The sequence below is a fragment of the Schistocerca serialis genome, chromosome 8 (assembly GCF_023864345.2).
Source record: "Schistocerca serialis cubense isolate TAMUIC-IGC-003099 chromosome 8, iqSchSeri2.2, whole genome shotgun sequence".
In the NCBI taxonomy this organism is placed as follows: domain Eukaryota; kingdom Metazoa; phylum Arthropoda; class Insecta; order Orthoptera; family Acrididae; genus Schistocerca; species Schistocerca serialis.
Window position 1 is genome coordinate 63,437,055 of NC_064645.1, and position 22,865 is coordinate 63,459,919.

The 22,865-nt window shown below is 43.3% G+C and overlaps 1 long non-coding RNA gene across 1 annotated transcript; it reads left to right on the forward strand.

The window, feature by feature from the left end:
• The first annotated feature begins 1,885 nt into the window (after positions 1-1,885).
• LOC126416447 (uncharacterized) lies at positions 1,886-21,177 on the forward strand. The gene is made up of 2 exons (XR_007575460.1): positions 1,886-2,302; positions 20,854-21,177. It is a non-coding gene; the product is annotated as an uncharacterized LOC126416447 (long non-coding RNA).
• The last annotated feature ends 1,688 nt before the right edge of the window (positions 21,178-22,865 follow it).

Below are 22,865 nucleotides of genomic sequence, written 5' to 3' on the forward strand. Positions count from 1 at the left end.
CTATTCGTAACGAATCCTGCTGTTGATATTACCCTATACTCATCACACCAAAAATCCTTGTCTTCTTTCCATTTTATTTCACCGACCCCTACTATATTTAGACGGAGCCTTTGCATTTCCGTTTTCAGATCCCATGTTGACGCTTCTGACGTTGCACACCCCGATTCGTAGAACGTTATAGTTTCGTTGATTATTCAATCTTTTTCTCATGGTCACCTCCCCTTTGGCAGTCCCGTCTCGGAGATCCGAATGGGGGACTATTCCAGAATCTTTTGCCTACTGAGTGATCACCATGATATTTTTTCAATTACAGGCCACATGTCCTGTGGGTACACGCTATGTATCTTTAATGCAGTGTTTTACATTGCCTTGCGCATCCTCATGCCGTTGGTCATTGCTGATTCTTCCGCCTTTAGGGGGAGTTTCCCACTCCAAGAACAAGAGAGTGCCGTGAACCTGTGACCGCTCGTCCGTCCTATTTGATAAGGCCGTTGGCATAACGAGGGTGACTTCTCATGCCAGAAGTCTTCGGCCGTAAATTCCGATTATTAATCAAAATTTAAGGGGCGGCGGGTTTCAAACCAGGCATCTATGACGTTACGATTACTAATCAAAGACGCTATCCCTAGACGGCGGGTCTTGTTCCAGACAATTGAGAAGCGACAGAGGAGTTTTCCTCCTCCCCCTTCCCGCTCTTCCAATACCGCACTACTTCTCATTACTTTCGTCTTACTTCGTTTTACTCTCAGTCCATATTCTGTGCTCAGTAGACTGTTTATTCGATTCAGCAGATCACGTAATTGTTCTTCACTTACACACGGGATAGCAATGTCACCAGCGAACCGTGGCTCGCGTCGTCTGGCGTGTCTGGTTTTACCTGACACGCTGCCCCCTGCGTAGGGTCGACCTGACCGCCTCCCTCCTCCCTCCATAGGGCTGAACGCCGGTGACAATATATGACCGGAACTTCTGCGAGTCCTGTCCGGACATATGACGTACTGCCCTGCACGGCAGGCGATCGAACTCCCGTTGGGGTGGTGTGTGGGTAGCCAGCACGAGCTGCAGCATGGAGCCGGCATCCGTGTCGTTTGCAAATCAACCTACCACTCCAGGTCAGCCCAGCGTAGCGGAAACGCGTCACACATGGCATGCAGCACTTTTCAAAGCGACGACCAGAGACCTGACGCAGAGAGTTACATTTACAGCAGCTTCCCAGTCATTTCTTTTATCCAGGAAGGCAGAATGTTTCAGCAGCAGTGGTCAATATTCCAGGAGACAGGTGTTTGGACAATCCCGAGATTGAACTTTTTCCCGCAGTCTCCGAATGCCGTGAAACTCTGACTTGGCCATGAATTGAACACAGGCCTCTTCAGTTAGCAAGCCGCTCCGGAAGGCTGAACGTTCGACGTTTTGTCTTGCATAGTTTCCAAAAGAGGACATCGTAATTGACATACTACATTAGAAGTTAGGAATAAACTTGCGACGAATTATTTGTGGTTTTTAAGCACAAGCACGCAAGAAACCTGACTAATTTGATTCGTACGTCAACCACTCCCGGATAAATCTCCCCTCTATTCTTCTCCACGCAGAGATCCCAGTCTCTGGCTAAAAGCATCCATATCGTTACCATCTGTCTTCTAACGTCAGCTGCCCCCCTCCCACCAGGTCGTCCGGGAGGTCACTCGTCATCTCCTGGAGTCCAGCAGAGAGACTCGAACATGACGGGAGTCTACGTTGCGTAATCCACCTTACCGGCAACTTAGCTGCATCATCATGTTTGTCTGTTACATCTTTCTTCTTGTGCGAAGTCATTGCGTAACGACACTAAAACGGAAACACTGCTCCAAGATCGACAGTTTCTGAATTCTCAGCTGTCTGTTGGTTTTTCCGTGTGCATTTTCGAGAAAGGAACACGGAAAGACGAATACCGTTCTGCGTGATGTCACCGCGTAACTGGTTTCTATTTGCATAATGCACTCTCTCGCAACATTTCCAGAGATTACCGTGACGTTATTTCCGTTGAGCTGAGGCTACAAAGGCAGACGCTAAGCCGTCAGTACGTTATTCTGTGCAGCGAACTAGTACCATGCGTATGTCGGTGCGCGTACTGTGCGTCATTATGGTGCTCCACGTCAGCGCGGCCAGTACGTCGGACAACCGTACGGCGCCGTCCCACACAGCAATCGACTTGCCGCCTCCGTCCGGAAGAGCGCCTGGTGCGGCTATTACACTGCCTCCCAGGTGCCCGGACGACACGACTAACGTCAACGGAAAATGCGTACGCACCATTCATATACAAGATGTAAGTAAACTCAATCATTCGCTAAAACTCTTATATCATTATGCAAACGGGTTGTATGGTTCTGGTGTACAATTCTTAAATTTACCGTATCAGCATGAGGTGCACCGTCTGAGTTGCACTTCTCTCACGACATGGTTGTTTTGTTTTAATCGCCACGTACGAGTTCTCTGATTATCGATTTGGATGAACAATTATACACTGAAGCGCCAAAGAAACTGGTATAGGCATGCGTATTCAAATACAGCGATATGTAAACATGCAGAATACAGCGCTGCGGTCGGCAACGTCTATGTAAGACAAAAAGGGTCTGGCGCAGTTGTTACATCGGTTACGGCTGCTACAATGACGGCTTATCAAGATTTATGTGACATTGAATGTGGTGTTACAGTCAGCGCGCGAGCGGTGGGACACAGTAACTTCGAGGTAGCGATGAACTGGGGATTTTCCTGTACGACTATTTCACGAATGTGCCATGAGTATCAGGAAACCGGTAGAACATCAAATCTCCGAAATCGCTGGGGCCAGAAAAAGGTCCTGCAAGAACGGGACCAACGACGACTGAAGGGAATCTTTTAACCGTGACAGAAGTACAACTCTCCCGCAAATTGCTGCAGATTTCAGTGCTGGACCAACAACAAGTGTCAGCTTGTGAACCATTCAACGAAATATCATCGATATGAGCTTTCGGAGATGAAGGTCCACTCGTGCACGGTTGATGAGTGCACCAGGCCTCGCCTGGGCCCGTCAACACCAACATTGGACGTGTGCGGGTATGGAGACAACCACATGAACCCATGGACCGTGCATGTAAGTAGGGGACTGTTCAAGCTCCTCGAGGCTCTGTAATGGTGTGGGGCGTGTGCTGCTAGCGTGATATGGAAGCCCTCAAACGTCTAGATTCGTCTCTGACAGGTGACACGTGCGTATGCATGCTGTCTGATCACCTGCGTCCATTCGTGTCCATTGTGCATTCCGACGGACTTGGGCAATTCCAGCAGGACAATGCGACACCCCACACGTCCAGAATTGCTACAGACTGGCTCCAGGAACATTCTTCTCAATTTAAACACTTCCACTGGCCACCAAACTCCCCAGACATGAACATTACTGAACATACCTGGGATGCTTTGCAATGTGCTGTTCTGGAGAGATCTCAACCCACTCGTACTCTTACGGAATTATGGACAACCCTGCAGGATTCATGGTGTCAGTTCTCTCCAGCACTACTTCAGACATTAGTCGAGTCGATGCCACGTCGAGTTGTGGCACTTTTTAAGTTCTTTCATGCAAATTTTCGAAAATTTATCTACTCGGTGTTGAGTTTTCTTGACGTGGAACTCACAACTTGCGCAGTCAAGGAGTATCTTATGTTTAAAACATCAGTATAAAATTAGATGATTTTTTTTACCTCTGTCCCATTTTTCCCTAAGGAAAACGAAATAATTGGGAAATTACAGAATTAAAAATTTCCGTTATTAAGCTAAGAAATGTTCATGAAGATAGGGTGAAAAAGCTTGCAACGTACGCGAAAGAAAGAATATCGGACGAAATTAAGACCGGAAGTAACGTGTTCCTAAGATGGCAGAAAATAAAAGAAGAAGAAGAAACACTCAAACAGAATAACATAAATTTTTATTTTCATTCGTTCCATTCAGTTCAGCAGATTCACATTTTTATTAAAACTATAACAGTTCAGCATGTCTAGTTCTTTTTGCTTCTACTAAAACGTTTTAAAGCTCTGGACAATTTCCTTAAAAGATTAATAATAGATTCTTCTACTGTTATCTAACACTTTAAAACTCTATTTCTGTTACAGAGGAATGTCTTTGTATTGCTTATTTCAAAAGAAACAAAACCGATTTTCACGATCATTTTGGAGGAATTGAATTTTCCACGACCAGTTGATTTAGATTTCTTCTTAGAGGTCTTACTAAGAACGCAAGGGAAGCGAATTAATGTGTAAGGGAGGGGAGGGGGCGAAAGAGAAAGCCAAATGCTGTGTGTCGCTTGTGTGGACAACCTTCTCCCGTGTTTCGTCGTATCTGTCACTGAAAGAAGCGAAGCCCCAAAAGTAATTAATTTGCAACGAAAGATCAAGAGTTAATATATCACAGAAGGCAGATGCGTTTTCTGGAACGTCTGACTGTGCACATAATGTTGTTGTGTGATGGACCAAAAGTATACTGGCGGGTTACCGTGTGAAGTGTAGACTACCTTATTTAATTTAATTCCATGCCTGATTCTTGTTGAATTTGTTATAAGTGTGAGGGTAGCGACGCTAGGGTGAACGACATTTTTTAAATTAAGGATTTCATTCCTCACACATGTGAGATGTGATGTAATCGTCCTAACTGATTAACAGTATGTAATGACAATTAAATTCATTATTGCAATACCGCATATTGACAACGCTTGATTCAATACTGAAAGTACCATGGATAATACACACGAAAGTTATTTACAACTTGGACAGAAATAAGACTGCCGTTGTAATAGTCGAAGTACACGAAACATGAAGGGTTGCACTTCTGTCACGTTGACCGATTCTCTTCAGTCGTCGTTGATCTAGTTCTTGCAGGTTAATTATCCGGCGGCAGCAATGCCAGAGATTTGATGAACTACCAGATTCTGATATTCAAGGTACGCTCGTGTAGTGGTCGTACGGGAAAATCCCCATTTTATCGCTACTTCGGAGATGCTGTGTCACGTCGCTCGTGCGCTGACTATAACATCACGTTCAAACTCACTTAAATCTTGATAACCTGCCATTGTAGCAGCAGCAACCGACCTAACAACTGTTGTCGTATATAGGGATTGCCAATCGCAACGCAGAATTTTGCCTGTTTACATATCTCTGTATTTGAATACGCATGCCTACACTAGTTTCTTTGACGCTTCAGTGTAGATTCATGTGAACCTACGATTTCATAGACAATCTTTTAATTTTAGAATGATTTTGTAACGATCGCAATTATGGAAAAAAGTGCGACAAATCAGTACTGAAACACATTCATTCTCCTGACAATGAAAAACATAAAATATAGCACTCAAGTTCTGAATATAACATTTGGAAAATGTTTTTAGATGTCACGTACCAATCTTTTTTCTTTCCATGAAGTTGCCTGGGACATAAACGGCCCACTACCATCAGAATTACTGAGATGTGTAGTAATGTTTCAGAACAACGTCTATGATATGTAAGAAAATACAATTCACAGATTCTTGGAATGGAGAAGGCGATGATTTGACCTCTTTTTTGTGAAACAAACATAATATGGCACCTACAAACACACCTCCCCACTTGATCACTCAAAACCTTCTTTGTACCAATTCCGTGGTCCGAAGTACTTTTCCGCACGTTCCGAAAGCGCCTCGCTACATGGCAGCACTAGAATCATTTGAGATACAAACGACCCAGCGCTCAATACTGCGCGTTACTTTAGTGGGACGTGCACTAAGGTGACCTTCAGAGGTTACGGCGTACCTCCTAACATCGCGTCAGACTTCACTTTGCTCGGCGTATTGTAGCAACTCGATGTGCGACGGACTCCACGAGTCCTTGGAATTCCTCTGCAGAAATATTGTGCAATGCTGCCTCTACAGCCGTCCGTAATTGCGAAAATATTTCCAATACAGGAGTTTATGCACGAACTGAGCTCTCGATTATCTCACGTAAGCGTTCGATAGGATTCATGTCGGGCGATCCGTGTGCCCAAATCATTCGCTCTAGCTGTCCAGAATGTTCTACAAACCATCGCGAACAATTGTGGGCCGCTGACTTGGCGCTTTGTCATCCATGTAAGTGATCTCCACTAAGGGCTGGAAATAGTCTCCAAGTAGCCGAACGTAACCATTTCCGGTCAATGATCGGTTCGGTTGCGCCAGATGATCCAGTCCATTCCGTGTAAACACAGCCCACACCATTACGGAGCCACCAGCAGCTTGCACAACTTGCGTCCATGGCCTCGTTGGGTCTGCGACACTGGAACACTACCATTGATACTTTTCTAACCTTTATATTAGCAAAATCTTTCAAAGTGGACTCGGAATGCGTTGACTAAAAAGTATTCATTTCTACGGCTGAAGTTGACAGATATGGAAAATTTCTTTTACTACTAGCTATAGATGTATGCAAAGTGAAGATTAAGCTAAAAAAAGTGTGGGAACTATATCAATAAAATTGCTATCTGGAACGTAAGATAATGAGTTTTGTGTATGAAGATCCAACAGAAAAATTGTATCAAAATTTCTATGAGATGTGTGTATTATACTTCACAAAATGGAAACCGTCGACAGCCAAGAAATGTTCAAAACAAAGCATTAATCTACACAATGGACCCAGAATGAAAACTGGCCCGTCACAGTGATAACTAAATCTCACTCCATCAAGATCGAAGGCGAACTCCTTGGAAGTTACGACCGTACGGGTCGTTCGGCTAGGTATCTGAAGTCGGGACTCACTCGGGCAGGCCACGGTTTCCAAGTAGTCTAAGCAGCAACCGATACCACCATGAACGCAGCAGAGACACGCTGCAGGCGATGTCGCGCTGTTACCAGAGGCTCTCGCGTCGGTCGTCTGCTGCCAGAGCCCATTATAACTGAAAATTTCGCCGCACTGTCCTAAAGGATACATTCGTCGTACGCTCCACATTGATTTCTGCGGTTATTTCACGCGGTATTGCTTATCTTTTAGCATTGGCAATTCTACTCAAACGTAGCCAATTAACTCCAAATTTCGCCGCTCTGTCCTCACGGATAGCTTCGTCGTACGTTCCACACTGATTTCCGTGGTTATTGCATACAGGGTGTTGGGGGTATAAAAGCAGGTATTTTTACTGTTGACTGATCAAAGTGTACTGAACAATATTGCATCTCTGTTGACTTTATCTACAGACCAATTATTATACATTACTGGCCATTAAAATTGCTACACCACGAAGATGACGTGCTACAGACGCGAAATTTAACCGACAGCAAGAAGATGCTGTGATATGCAAATGATTAGCTTTTCAGAGCAATCACACAAGATTGGCGCCGGTGACGACACCTACAACGTACTGACATGAGGAAAGTTTTCAACCAATTTCTCATACACAAACAGCAGTTGACCGGCGTTGCCTGGTGAAACGTTGTTGTGATGCCTCGTGTAAGGAAGAGAAATGCGAACCATCACGTATCCTACTTTGATAAAGGTCGGATTGTAGCCTATCGCGATTGCGGTTTATCGTATCGCAACATTGCTGCTTGCGTTGGTCGAGATCCAATGACTGTTAGCAGGAATCGGTGGGTTCAGGGTGATAATATGGAACGCCGTGCTGGATCCCAACGGCCTCGTATCACTAGAAGTCGAAATGACACCCATCTTATCCGGATGGCTGTAACGGATAGTGGTTGGCTCTGAGCACTATGGGACTCAACTGCTGAGGTCATTAGTCCCCTAGAACTTAGAACTAGTTAAAACTAACTAACCTAAGGACATCACAAACATCCATGCCCGAGGCAGGATTCGAACCTGCGACCGTAGCGGTCTTGCGGTTCCAGACTGCAGCGCCTTTAACCACACGGCCACTTCGGCCGGCCCACGGATAGTGCAGCCACGTCTCGATCCCTGAGTCAACAGATGGGGACGTTTGTAAGACAACAACCATCTGCAAGAACAGTTCGACGACGTTTGCAGCAGCATGGACTATCAGCTCGGAGACCATGGCTGCGGTTAGCATTGACGATGCATCACAGATAGGAGAGCCTGCGACGACGAACCTGGGTGCACCAACCGCAAAACGTCATTTTTTCTGATGAATTCAGGTTCTGCTTACAGCATCATGATGGTCGCATCCATGTTATGCGACATCGCGGTGAAAGCACATTGGAAGCGTGTATTCGTCATCGCCATACTGGCGTATCACCCGGCGTGATGGTATGGAGTGCCATTGGTTACACGTCTCGGTCACCTCTTGTTCGCATTGACGGCACTTTGAGCAGTGGACGTTACAATTCAGATGTGTTGCGACCCGTGGCTCTACCTTCATTCGATCCCTGCGAAACCCTACATTTCAACAAGATAATGCACGACCGCATGTTGCAGGTGCTGTACGGACCTTTCTGGATACAGAAAATGCTCGACTGCTGCCTTGACCAGCACATTCTCCAGATCTCTCACCAATTGAAAACGTCTGATCACTGGTGGCCGAGCAACTGGCTCGTCACAATATGCCAGTCACTACTCTTGATGAACTGTGGTATTGCGTTGAAGCTGCATGGGCAGCTGTATCTGTACGCGCCATCTAAGCTCTGTTTGACTCAATGCCCAGGAGTATCAAGGCCGTTATTACGGCCAGAGGTGGTTGTTCTGGGTACTGATTTCTCAGGATCTATGCACCCAAATTCCATGAAAACGTAATCACATGTCATTTCTAGTATCATATATTTCTCCAATGGATACCCGTTTATCATCTGCATTTCTTCTTGATGTAGCAATTTTAATGGGCGGTAGTGTAGATATTAGGAGTAGTATGTTTTTAGGTTGGTTAGTACATCCCAGTATTTGCTGAAAGAGCAAGGCGTTAAAGCTTATTTTCCCATATGCAGCAAGTCAGTTCTTGAAATGGGGATGTGTTGACGCTAAAACAGTTGGCATGTACTGACAGGTGTTGCCCACTTAGTGGAGCAGTTATGACTGTGTAGGAAACATCAGGTAGGAAATTGTGTGATTTGTTTGCAGGAAGACTGTTTGATGCAGAAAAGAAACGACTAGCACACTGCAGTGGGTCCATATTAACGTGCCAATGATCATAATATCCACACCCATAATGTGAAAAGAATTAGGGGAGCCTGGCTTTGGGCATCTGCCATACTCCACTGTAATAACTGAGGACATGGTTTGTTGCGAAATTATAATTTTTCACCTCAAACAAATTAAGTACACAACGAAACATCATTACATCCTCGATGGTTTACATAAAAAGAACTGAAATGTCAGGCAGGTGTCGAAAAGAATGTGGAAACAGTCACTGATTCTGTCATCCTGGGTAGTTTTCATTGGACTTTGAGATCTTGAGTAACTTGCATGCCCTGTGTAATTCTTAATCACTGCCTGACACCTATGTGGCAAGTTCAATGTAAGTCTACGAAGGTCACCCTGTGGTGTCCAATCCCATTCTTCAATGTGAGCCCACGAGATTTCTTGGAGAGTCTGTGGTGGAACGAGACGACCTCTAACAAGTCTGTCAAGCGTGTCCCAATTATGCATCATGGGGTTTAGATCGCGACACACCACTGGCCGTTCCATCACTTCAATGTCCAGGCTTCGCAAGACATCAGTGCTGATGCCCACCACGTAGGCTCTGGATTAGCAGGAATTCAGGGCCACCATCGTATGCAGGAGCCACAACACAGTCCAACAAAATCTGTTCGATACACTGCCTGGCGGTAAGGCGACGAGGCACAAGGACAAGATCCGTGTGGTTATCAGCACTGAAGCCCCCCCACCAATACGTCTGTCGATTTCCTAGACAATGTTTGGCAGGTACCTCCAGCCACAAGTCTCCGCACATGAACAAGGCCATCAACTTCCACCTAAGGCCATCTGGACTCGCCGGTAATGAAGATGCCAGCTGACATGGGAACGGCAGTGCTGAAGGTGGGCTGCTAGATGTTGTTGTGTCAAGCGGAGTACTCGAACGGGACGTCTGAGTCGTGGGAGTCTTTCTCGTAGCATATCTGTTCATTACAGTCTGATCGGACACAGCGGCTCCAGTGGCCTTTTCTGTGATGTTCTTGCGGCGATCTGGCGATATCAGTGCGATGGCGCAACCCAGAGAGCGCCAGAGATCGGTCTCCACTTGGAGCTGTAATGCATCAGCGACCTTTTCCAACTAGCATTGTGTACTGACTTGTCTGTCTGTAGCGTCTCCACAACCTGACACATGAAGAGTCACTGACATCTGCAGCAACGAAACCGAAAGTCCATCACTTTTGGATCAAACAGACCAACCGTGCAACTTGGTATATATACGTGTACAGGATAGTAGTGCCACATCTGAATGTTAATGGGATGTGTGATTTTCTCCATTGCAGCTGACTGGTAGGAAGCGCATGCGCCGTGAGTCATCAGCACCAGCATCTCTTCTTGTATCTTTTCTGGTGCTGATGACTCACGGCGCATGCGCCTCCTACCAGTCAGCTGCAATGGAGAAAATCACACATCCCATTAACATTCACATGTGGCACCACTATCCTGTACACGTTTATACAACGCAATTAGGAGTCACAGTGTGCAGGTGATGCAAAACTTGCACGCGATCCTAACGTCTGTGTGTCACATCTGCTCCTCCAGAACTACAAATCTCGGTTGACTGCGCTGTATGCGAATTCGGAGCTTGTTCTCCTGAGGCCAAGACAGTTGCCGTCAAACCGATTATAAACAAGAACACGATTCCGCAACATATCGAGTGTCAGGATTATTTTATTCACACAGGGGCTGGGAATTGTTAAAACATGCAGCTGTATTTGCATGCTGCTTGCTTTCACTGTATCTCAACGCGCGTTCGTAAGTACTACTTCGGACGAAATGTGAATGTTTCAATGGATGCAAGTCAAAAGAAACCTCTTGTGGACGGGAGTTCACTTGAATGCATTGTGCTCTACTGATGGCTCTGAGCACTATGGGACTCAACTTCTGAGGTCATTAGTCCCCTAGAACTTAGAACTAGTGAAACCTAACTAACCTAAGGACACCACACACATCCATGCCCGAGGCAGGATTCGAACCTGCGACCGTAGCGGTTCCAGACTGCAGCGCCTAGAACCGCACGGCCACTTCGGCCGGCGCTCTACTGATGCACTCCGCTTTTGTAGATGCACTAGTTGCAAACCCGAAATTCCTAGGACATTCATTTTGCAATTTTTCTATTAGAATGAGAAAAATGAACTGTGACTGCAGTGTAATATCGCGGTAAGATCCTGCACGCTGGGCAAAGGTGCTTCGCGTGTCTGCAATGCGATTTTGTAAACGTCTTTATGGGAATGTCCGCTCGTAGTTTCATGGATGGTGATTTTTTTTTTCCTACAGGCGTTTGCGTTTCGAAGTTGACAGCTGTCAAAACCGTAGCCAGAAATTAGAGGTTTCCTTAAACTGCCTCGACTATAGCAGTGTCGTAGCAGTAAAGAATGAATACATTAAAACTTCATGCACGATACTGCAGTTTTTCACACATGATAGTATGTACGACGTCATATTTCCTGAGTTATGTGTAGTACCATGAGGTAATGGTGGCCGGCCGGGGTGGCCGAGCGGTTCTAGGCGCTTCAGTCCGGGACCGCGTGACTGCTACGGTCGCAGGTTCGAATCCTGCCTCGGGCATGGATGTGTGTGATGTCCTTAGGTTAGTTAGGTTTAAGTAGTTCTAAGTTCTAGGGAACTGATAACCTGAGATGTTAAGTCCCATAATACTCAGAGCCATTTGAACCATTTTTGAGTGTAATATTGTAGGTACACACGCAGAGATTACGAAAGTCATGGGAAACCTCCTGATATCGTGTCCGACTTACTTTTTCGCGGCGTAACGCACCAACTCGACGTGGCGTGGACTCAACAAGTAGTTGGAAGTGCGCTGCGGAAACACTGAGCCATGCTGTCGTCTATAATTGCGAAATTGTTACCGGTGCGATTATATCCCATAAATGTTCGATTGCATTCATGTTGGGCGATCTGATTGACGAAATCGTCCGCTCATACTGTCCAGAATGTTCTTCAAACCAATCGCAAATAACTGTCACCCAGTGGCACTGTGGATCCATAATAACCATCTTTGTTTGGGAACATGAAGTCATTGAATGAGGTCAAATGGTAATTGAGTGGTTCAGTTGGACCAGAGGACCCAGTCAGTTCTATGTTGACACAGCTCACTCCATTATGAAACAGTCATCAGCTTGCACAGTACCTTGTTAACAACTCGCGTACGTGCCTTTGTGGATTCTGCGCCACACAGGAACCCTACCATCGGCTCTTATCAAACGACATCGGGACTCACCTGACCTGGCCACCGTTTCCAGTCGTCTAGGTTTCAACCGATACCGTTACGAGCCCAGAAGAGACTCTGCAAGCCATGTCGCGCTGTTAGCAAAGGCACTCGCGTCGGTCGTCTGCTTTCCTTTTAGTAAATTAATCAGTTTTGAATTTACTCTCCCTCCACCATTTAGTGTTACGACGCCCCTCTAGCGGGGCGCGCTCCACAGAAAAGGATTACTGCCTTATACAAGGATTCATGCTATAAAACTGACAGAAAATACTCTACGTTCAATTTCAATCGTGGTGTCACTGAAGACTTTACAAATCACTATTTTGCCCGCAGCTCGTGGTCGTGCGGTAGCGTTCTCGCTTCCCACGCCCGGGTTCCCGGGTTCGATTCCCGGCGGGGTAAGGGATTTTCTCTGCCACGTGATGACTGGGTGTTGTGTGATGTCCATAGGTTAGTTAGGTTTAAGTAGTTCTAAGTTCTAGGGGACTTATGACCATAGATGTTAAGTCCCATGGTGCCCAGAGCCATTTGAAATCACTATTTTCTCTTTTTCCCTTCTCTCATCAGTCTTAAACTAACTCTTAATCTCAGAGTAACATTTGCACATGCGTCCACAATTAACTGTTGTATGTATGCCTATCGATGTCTTCCCCTGCAGTTTTTATCCCCCACAGAACAGTCTAGTACCATGATGTCTTAACACGTGTCCTGTCACCCTGACAGTTCTTCTGGTCAATACTTTGCACATGTTCCTCTCCTCGTCGATTCTGCGGAGACCCTTACATCTTCATTACTTACTGTATCAGTTCCCCTAACTCTTAACACCACGCCTCAGTCGATTCGATCCTCTTATTTTCCGGTTTCCCCACAATCCATGAGTCACCTCGGTATGTTACTGTGCTACACACGTGCATTCTCAGAATATATTTCATACAAGCTCACTTTGTTTGTAGTGAGGACTGAGTTCTTTGCCTGTGCTAGTGTGCTCTTTGTGTCCTCCTTGCTTCGTCCGTCACGTGCTATTTTGCCTCCAGTGTAACAGAATTCCCTCACTTCTTCTTCTTTGTAGTCCATGTTTTTCATGATAAGTTAGTCTCAGTTCTCCTACTTCTCATTACTTTCATTTTTCTTTGATTTACTCTCATTTCATGTTCTTTTCTCATTGCACCGTCCGTTCCAGTCGAGCAGGTTCCCCCGTATGTGGTACTCACTTGTGTTGTGGATAACAACGTCGTAGGGCTACCAAGTCTGTTGGAGCAGTGTTACCATAATTTCCACCAGAAACTTACCGCCGTCCTCGATATTTGCTTAGCATGTTTTTACCCTTCATGTCTCCTGTCAAGTCAATACTTCCTATCTATCGTTCACCGACGCTTGGTTGCCTTCTTCTGAACACAGTGTCATTTAGCTAATCTAAAACCACAAACGCTAGATATACGAGAAATCATAGCCAGATGACACTTGCAAAATTAATACAACAAATTATTTGTAGCAGGGCACACCGTGAACGGTAACTTACAGAATACACATATTCCTGTAACGTACCGTATACGCTGTCATCACATAATGTAATATTCACCTGATTGGTAGGATGAGGGATTTGGAACACATGTTTCAAGTTAGACTTAAAATCCCCTCTACAAATGTCAGATAATTTTATTTCACTTACAAGGCACCCCTCGAGTGCGAGATAGCAAGTTCAGTCTTTAGCAAGGCTCATTTGAAAGTGTTGTGTTAACAATTATGAGAGGAAAACTACTCGCTGCTAATGTCTTACCACATGCGTCACGAGGACGACAGAAAATGAGTGTCAGGGAGCTACAGAAATTGACCTTCTATGGGATTTGTGTATTACACGTCACAAAATGGACATCGTCGACATTTAACAAATGTCCACAACGAACCATTAACTTACATAATGGACCCAGAATGAAAACTGGTGCCCCACAGTGATCACTCAAGTTCACACCATCAGGATCGAAGGCGAACTCCTTGGGAGCTGCAAACCGTACTGGACGTTCAGATTGAATGTACAATCACGTTGCAACGGGGTGATGACAACTGATAGAATGCATGCTTCCGAAAGCGAAACAGTTTCTCGTGGATCTTAGCGTGAAACTGGATATCCTTTAAAGCGTACCTGCAGATAGTGTGGTAATACGTTTTATGGGCATGGAAAAAAAAACATCCGGAAGCTGAATTTGCCCAGTCGTTCCAGGTGGTGTGAACTGTAATGTCGCACGCTTTTTTTGGGATGGATCGTTTGCTCCAAAGGAATATGATTTTTGTACGCAGACCAGGAATCACGCAAGTTATTTTGACCAGGTATTGGCCGAAAGTCGTGCTCATACCATAGTTATAGTTCTCTTAGGCCCATTTTACCATCCTCACTTGCTCTAACGTAAACATGCCCTTCCGCCGTCGAAAGTTCAAGCATGCGAGAAAGAATCGTAGGGAGCAGAGGATCTTCAACATCTTACAGCACAATAAATAACTTTCCAGCCAATTTACCATCCAGAGTAAGAGTCAGCATAATTGTATACAAGTGAGTTAAGGCATTGATGTTAGTTGAGCTTGTTACAACTCTCTTGGTACCTCTAATTTCGAGGGTTCCTTTCATATGCATTTCGTGTTCAAATCCCGATTGGTGGGAGTTGAAAACAAATTCCTTACTGTATGATGGGATAAGTTTGTTTATCCAATCTACAAATTCTCGGGCCGATTGTGCAGTTTGCTGTGCGTTGTGAAGTTGACGACTTGTTTGAAATTTCATCTTACCCCTTCCAATTCTGCAGCATTGTTTGAAGCTATGCAACAGTTCACTGTTTCCCTTGAAATCACTGTAATCTACATCGCGCTCAATTTCGTGTGCATAACGTAGAAGATCACTATCACACACATCCTGTGAAGTGTATCGAGCGTTCTCGGAACGCGAGAACACCAGCTTTTGTAACAAGTGCGGATTCTCCTCTCTTAAATATCCGTATTTTTTCTTATGCACAACACGGTCATAGTGCTACGTATTTATTCGAAATCTGTTCATAATTATTCTTGTACTATGCTGCGGATGGTCTTCCATGTACGTAGTTGTGTTTACCGCCCGCTCATGGACAAGGCTTGTCGTTTACTACGTCTCATGGGAGACGGGATCTGTGGCTCCCCGTCTGATAAGGATCATGAACCTCGTGGCTCGACATCTGTTTCAATATCACTTTCATTAATTAAGCCCATATAGTCTCCTATGTACTCCACCGTACATTGTCCACGCAGTCGAGCAGATATGACACCAAACATTGCATTGATTCATCCTGCAGAAACGCTAATATTTCATCTGCCATTTCTTTCTCTCTCTGTAAATTTCCTTGGGTTCCCTTCAGACGAAATGTCAACTTCGGAAACTGTTGTAGATATAATGCAAGGTTAGCTTTGTTTATTGTGGCCATTTCTCTGCTTTGTGTCATCGCCTGTAGTGCTATAGCACTGTTGTGAGTTACTCGTCGACTAAGCAGCTCAACTCTGCTCCGTAGCCTCATGCTCTGCACACCACCGAGCCAGGTGGCGCAGTGGACCCGCATTCGGGAGGACGGCAGTTCAATCCCGCGTCCGGCCATCCTGATTTAGGTTTTCCGTGATTTCCCTAAATCGCTCCAGGCAAATGCCGGGATGGTTCCTTTGAAAGGATACAGCCGACTTCGTTCCCCATTCTTCCCTAATCCGATGAGACCGATGACCTTTCTGTCTGGTCTCCTCCCCCAAACAACCAAACTCTGGACACCACTGGATACCTCCAGTCCCGCCGCCTGTTGCCATTAGCAGCCAATATCGTGGTTGCCTGGTAGACAATATTTGGTGCGTCGAATGCCATAAACACCATTGGCCTTTTGTGACCTCGCACTCCAGGGGTTCTTTGTGAGTTAATCTTGAATGTTTTTTGTGGCTGTATTTTGAACTCCATTCCTCCGTAATCTCCATGTTCATCCATACTCTGGAAAAGAGAGCTGTTGATAAAATATCGATGTATGGGCTTTTACCAAAAGTATCGATATATACAGGGTGATTCACGAAGATTTACAAATATTTTATTATGTTATTCTACAAGTAAAACTAAAGAAAAAAGTTTCATATAAACATAGGTCAGCAAATATTTAGTTACGAAGTTACAATATAAGATTTTGTCTGAAATTTAGCAACTTCCCTAATATGAAACCATCGAAAAACTGTACAAGGTTAAAGTAAATCACGATTTCCATTTATTTTGTTGTTATTGATCTGGTGAATCTAATAAAGCATTTCCCAGACGTGTATCTGCAGTACTTTTGGAAACATCAAGAGAAGCAAGAATTTATTAACTACTTGTCCCAATTTATTTTTTAAATTCCAGAAAATTCTCAAAGTTTTCAACAGAAGTTGTAGAGAATTTAAGTTTGGAAAAATGATTTTAATAACGTTAACTGAAACTGTATGACGTGTCAGATAATTTGCTTTTATTTAGGCATCCCTATTTCATAAATAATCTATAAACTATGTGGTTTCACTTAAATACACTGTTGTTATTATGTTCTTTCTCTGGACAATACAGAAAACTCATTTCAAGGGTAGGAAACGACTGAAACAAACCAGTAACGATACCCAACAATGACATAAACATTTCTGCATTCTTAATGGAAAGTAAACAAATTTACTTGTATAATAATCTTTGCTTCTCTGGATGTTCTGGAAAACTGCTGCAGATACACGTTTGGGACGTGTTTTATTAGGTTCACCAGACCAATAACAATAAAATAAATCGAAATCATGCTCTGCTTCAGCCTCGTACAGATTTTTTTACTTCATATTAGCGAAATTGCTAAATTTCAGGGAAAATCTTTTATTAGCCATAACTCCGTAACTAAACATTTGCGGACCTATGTTTATGTGAAATTTTTTCTTTAGTTTTACTTTTAGAATGACATATTAAAATATTTGCTTATTTTCTTGAATCACCCTGTATAGGCGATGTTTCTTACCCCCATACATCCATATATGGACATCAAAACAGCAATATCGAGCACCGATATTTTTATTTTTATTATATTTTTTCACAATTTCCGGATAACATTTGAAGCTGCTCATTTGAAATTGTAGTAAAACGTAATTTTACTTTCACTGTTCGAAGGAGTCTTACCACTTTTTGAGCTTTCGTCATGTCCAAACGGTCTCTGTGACTGTGCGAAACAAGTGTATGTGGCATAAAAGATGAAGTACGACTGCACTGGGAAGAACAGTGTGAATTGGACAATAAGATTTCCCACGTGAAGAAACAGCAGACCAATTTTGCTAAAAAACAATTTGCAAATCTTCGTGAATCACCCTGTATAGGCGATGTTTCTTATCCCGATACATCGATATGTTGTAGTGGTCTTCAGTCCTGAGACTGGTTTGATGCAGCTCACCACGCTACTCTATCCTGTGCAATTCTCTTCATTTCCGAATAACTACTGCCACCCACATCCTTCTGAATCTTCTTACTGTATTCATCTCTTCGTCTCCCTCTACAATTTTTACCCTCCACGCTGCCCTGCAATACTAAATTGGTGATCCCTTGATGCCTCAGAACATGTCCTACCAACCGATCCCTTCTTCTACTCAAGTTGTGCCACAAATTTCTCTTCTCCCCAATTGCATTCAGTACCTCCTCATTAGTTATGTGATCTACCCACCAGCATTCTTCTGTAGCACCACATTTCGAAAGCTCCTATTCTCTTCTTGTCTAAACTATTTATCGTCCACGTTTCACCTCCATACATGGCTACACTCCATACAAATACTTTCAGAAACGACTTCCTGACACTTACATCTATACTCGATGTTAACAAATTCCTCTTCTTCAGAAACACTTTCCTTATCATTGCCAGTCTACATTTTATGTCCTCTACACTTCGACCATCATCAGTTATTTTGCTCCCCAAATAGCAAAACTCATTTACTACTTTCTCATTTCCTAATCTAATTCCCTCAGCATCACCCGATTTAATTCGACTACATTTCACTATCCTCGTTTTGCTATTGTTGTTGTTCATCTTATATCCTCCTTTCAAGATACTGTCCATTCCGTTCAACTGCTCTTCCAGGTCCTTTGCTGTCTCTGACAGAATTACAATGTCGTCGGTGATCCTCAAAGTTTTTATTTCTTCTCCATGGATTGTAATTAATTCTCCGAATTTTTCTTTTATTTCGTTTACTCCTTGCTCAATATACAAATGGAATAACATCGTGGATAAGCTACAACCCTGTCTCACTCCCTTCCCAACCACTGCTTCCCTTTCATGCCCCTCGACTCTTATAACTGCCATCTGGTTTCTGTACAAATTGTAAATCACCTTCCACTCCCTGTATTTTACCCCTGACACCTTCAGAATTTGAAAGAAAGTATTCCAGTCAACATTGTCAAAAGCTTTCCCTAAGTCTACAAATGCTGGATACGTAGGCTTGCCTTTCCTTAATCTATCTTCTAAAATAAGTCTTAGGGTCAGTATTGCCTCACGTGTTCCAACATTTCTACGGAATCCAAATTGATCTTCCCCAAGGTCGGCGTCTACCAGTTTTCCATTCGTCTGTAAAGAATTCGCGTTAGTATTTTGCAGCCGTGACATATTAAACTGATAGTTCGGTAATTTTCACATCTGTTAACACCTGCTTTCTTTGGGATTGGAATTATTATATTCTTCTTAAAGTCTGATGGTATTTCGCCTGTCTCATACATCTTGCTCACCAGATGATACAGTTTTGCCAGGGCTGGATTCCCGTAGGCTATCGATATATGGATATCAAAACAGTAATTTTAACGCAACTTGGAAATGTTCAATTGTGTGTGAAATCTTATGGGACTTAACTGCTAAGGTCATCAGTCCCTAAGCTTACACACTACTTAACCTAAATTATCCTAAGGACAAACACACACAACCGTGCCCGAGAGAGGACTCGAACCTCCGCCGGGACCATGACTGCAGCGCCCTAGACCGCTCGGCAAATCCTGCGCGGCAACGCAACTTGTCTGCTATTTCTTCACACCGACATTCTTCAAAAACAGTTGCTGAAAATGACGAACAAAAATCTAATTAAGACAGGTGTTTGTCGTGGGCGGAGACGTGTGAGGGGAAATGTGATCGGCGCTCGGCGCTACCAGCAGAAACTGCAACGCTTAGCTTCACCACGCAATAATGACACTACAACTGCTAGGTCGCTGCAGTTTGCCAAAATGAAAAAAAATAGGGATGTTGACATAAAGTGTTCCACCGGCCGGTGTGGCCGAGCGGTTCTAGGCGCTTCAGTCTGGAACCGAGCGACCGCTACGGTTGCAGGTTCGAATCCTGCCTCGGGCATGGATGTGTGTGATGTCTTTAGGTTAGTTAGGTTTAAGCAGTTCTAAGTTGTAGGGGACTGACGACCTCAGATGTTAAGTCCCATAGTGTTCAGAGTCACTTGAACCATTTTTGAAGTGTTCCGGACAAATCCGATATGTGACAACACCGAACGACGGACCCATCGGACACATTTTATTGTGCCACTTACATGCATTTATGATTGTTAGCAAAGTGGTTATCGCCAAGTGTGAACGTGCATCGTTTACCTCTCAGTTCTTGCTCTAAGGGCGATAAGCAGGCTGCTAGCTTGTTGATTTACAGAATACCTAATGATAAACCAATACTTAAATATACAGCTCTAAAACCGGCAGTATATTTACAATGTGCTGCCGATATTTTTATAGCTAAGAACGTCGATATTTATTCCGTTGATTTATCGATACTTTCTTTCGATGTATTGAATTCCCTGTACTTACAAAATTATCAAGAGTCCTACTGGAAACCACTGTGCATTGTATGGCACAGAGCACTTCCCACTGTACAAGTTATTGTTATTCTTCTCATTTAAACAGCACGCGGGGCTGTCCAAACGATTCTGTGTGCGCTGTAACTCGTCTGAGCTCGTCTTAGCGATCACTACGGATGCGATACGTAGGAAACTAAAGCTTTCCTGAAAAAACGAAAAAGGATAGAACTCAAATAAATTTAACGATAGAAAGTCTTGTCTGAAAGTAATTGTCCGGTATGTAGGATCGTTGGGAAGTGAAACATGGACGATAAACAGTTGAGACGAGAACACTTCGAGCTTTAGTTATTAAGTAGTGTGGGTATGGTAACCAATGAAGACTCACTGAAGCGAGGCAGGGAGAAAACCTATTTATGGCATCGCTTGACTAAAAGTTGTGGACATTGATAAGACACATGGTGAGGCACTGAGGAATTAATCCTCAATTTGGAAATTGGTGGCTGGGGAGTTGGGGCGGGGGTGTAGGCGTTAAATTTGTGAACCCAAGCAGGTACCAGTTCGTGCAGGTTAAAGCGGTTCTACGCACATTAAGAGGCATGCAGAGGCAAGAGTAGTGTGGACACCTGCATTGAGACCAATACCCCAACTAAATACGACAACTTTACACAACTGATTTGCACTTATATTATTTGAGATTAAATAAATTGTCCGCTTTCTTTTCAGAACCGGGAGAACTGAAGACCATCAGGCTGGCGGGCTGTATCCAGCTAGGAATGAGGAACATTCGCTCAAGGGTGCGCTTCGTCGCACAAACTAAAAGCAATGCATGTACGGACACCAGTACTACACAAAGACGAATGTAAAATTTTGTAATAAAAATGCAGATATTTTCAGCAATGTAAAATAAGTTCACACTTCTGTACCCCTAGAAACAGAACATAAACAACTCTTGCCAAAGAGTTGAATACTCATGGACCATAGAATGTTTGATGAAATGTGTGCTGTTCACTCATTTACAAAATAAAAGAATGATATTCCGCCAGCAAATATCAGGCTATTGTTGTCATTGCAGATTATGAGGAGATACTTTAGGTATTCAGAAAGAGAAATGTTAATAATCGTTGAGCATATACTTACAGAGAACTGCAAGCAGACACTTTTTTAAATAGTTATTTATTCCACAAACCGGTTTTCGAACCTTCCCAGGCTCATCTTCAGATGTTACACAGGAGGTTACATGACTATTTCTCAGTGTAATACTGGAAGCTGGCTCTACGACAAGAATATGGACTATGCTTTAACGAATCACCATGACTATTGTTCATATGGCGATTTGGATCTAAAAATTAATTCTGCACTCACTGTGAACAGTGTTAATATCCATCTGTTCGCAGTGAGTGTAGGATTTTGTGATGTATAATTGCTAAAACATCACCCATTTTTTACAAGATGTGTACACGTATGTACCAGAGTTACAGACCTTTCCCTGCATCCATCATGTGATATACAGCTGATGTTTGTTGCAAAGACTCGTTCGTACGAAGATATGACACTCTTTTCTCAGAGAAATTACTTGTTTTTGTTTCCTGTAATAAAGTCGATGTATGAGTTAACATGAATACCCATAAATAAAATAAGTTAATAAAATACTACACGAACAAATTTCAAATAACCTTCTGTCTTATTTCTAGTCTTACATTAACATATAATATAGTCGATGCGTCGCCAAATATTTGTAATCAGAACGGCGTTAACATGAACGTCAGGAATAAAATAAGGTTGTAGTACTTGCGGATAATTGCAGCTGGTCGTATGGACATGAAATTTGCATTTAAAGACCAAAACAAAACTTCAAATGAACTGCTGACTTATTTCAGTTCTTATATTAGTCTGTTCTGGAACATTAGTAAAAGCAGACACTTTATTACAGCTAAAGGTACTGTGTACGTAAGTATCGATTTATTTTAACAGAAGCATGCTTGGGCATTTAGCCATATAGTACTGGACTTATACTGTGGTACGATATTTACATCGACATCAATGTTGTTGGGATGTAAGATGACTATAGGAAGAGAGGGGGCGGGGTAGCATTGGGAGGGGAGGTATTATGGAATAAATATTTCGAGAAACTGATAGGTTGCTGTATTCTGTGTTTATTTTGAATAAACAATCACAGATTCTAAACATTCGTAATGTGTAAGCTTAACCTTTGAACATGATCCGTAGCCTTTAAGTATAAATTTATGAAAATAATAATAACATTGGATTTTTATTAGTGGCTTTGTACTCTTCCCTAAGATACTAAAATTGCTGATGTTCTAAGACTGCTGCCATGTACTGTTGGTAAATTTAACTGTCAACAAGTGCTGACTCGCATATTATTCTTGCAAATATTTCAGTATTTTTTGATTTGCTTCATAGTCACTTTCAGTTGCTTTGATGTTACCAATTTTTTGGCGTCTTGCTCATATTTACATGTGAAGAGTAGAAACTGGAAAATTTCTAAGTTCCATTTTTTCACAGAACACGTCTTCAGTGCTGTTGTGTTCCTGGTACTCTTGTACCTCTCCCTAGGCAAGAATAACACACAGGAGAATGGAAAAGAAAATTGAGGATTTGTCAGATCACGATCAATTTGGCTTTAGGGAAAGTAAAGGCACCAGTGAGGAAATTCTGATGTTGTGGTTGATAATGGAAGCAAGACTTAAGAAAAATCAAAACACGATCATAGAATT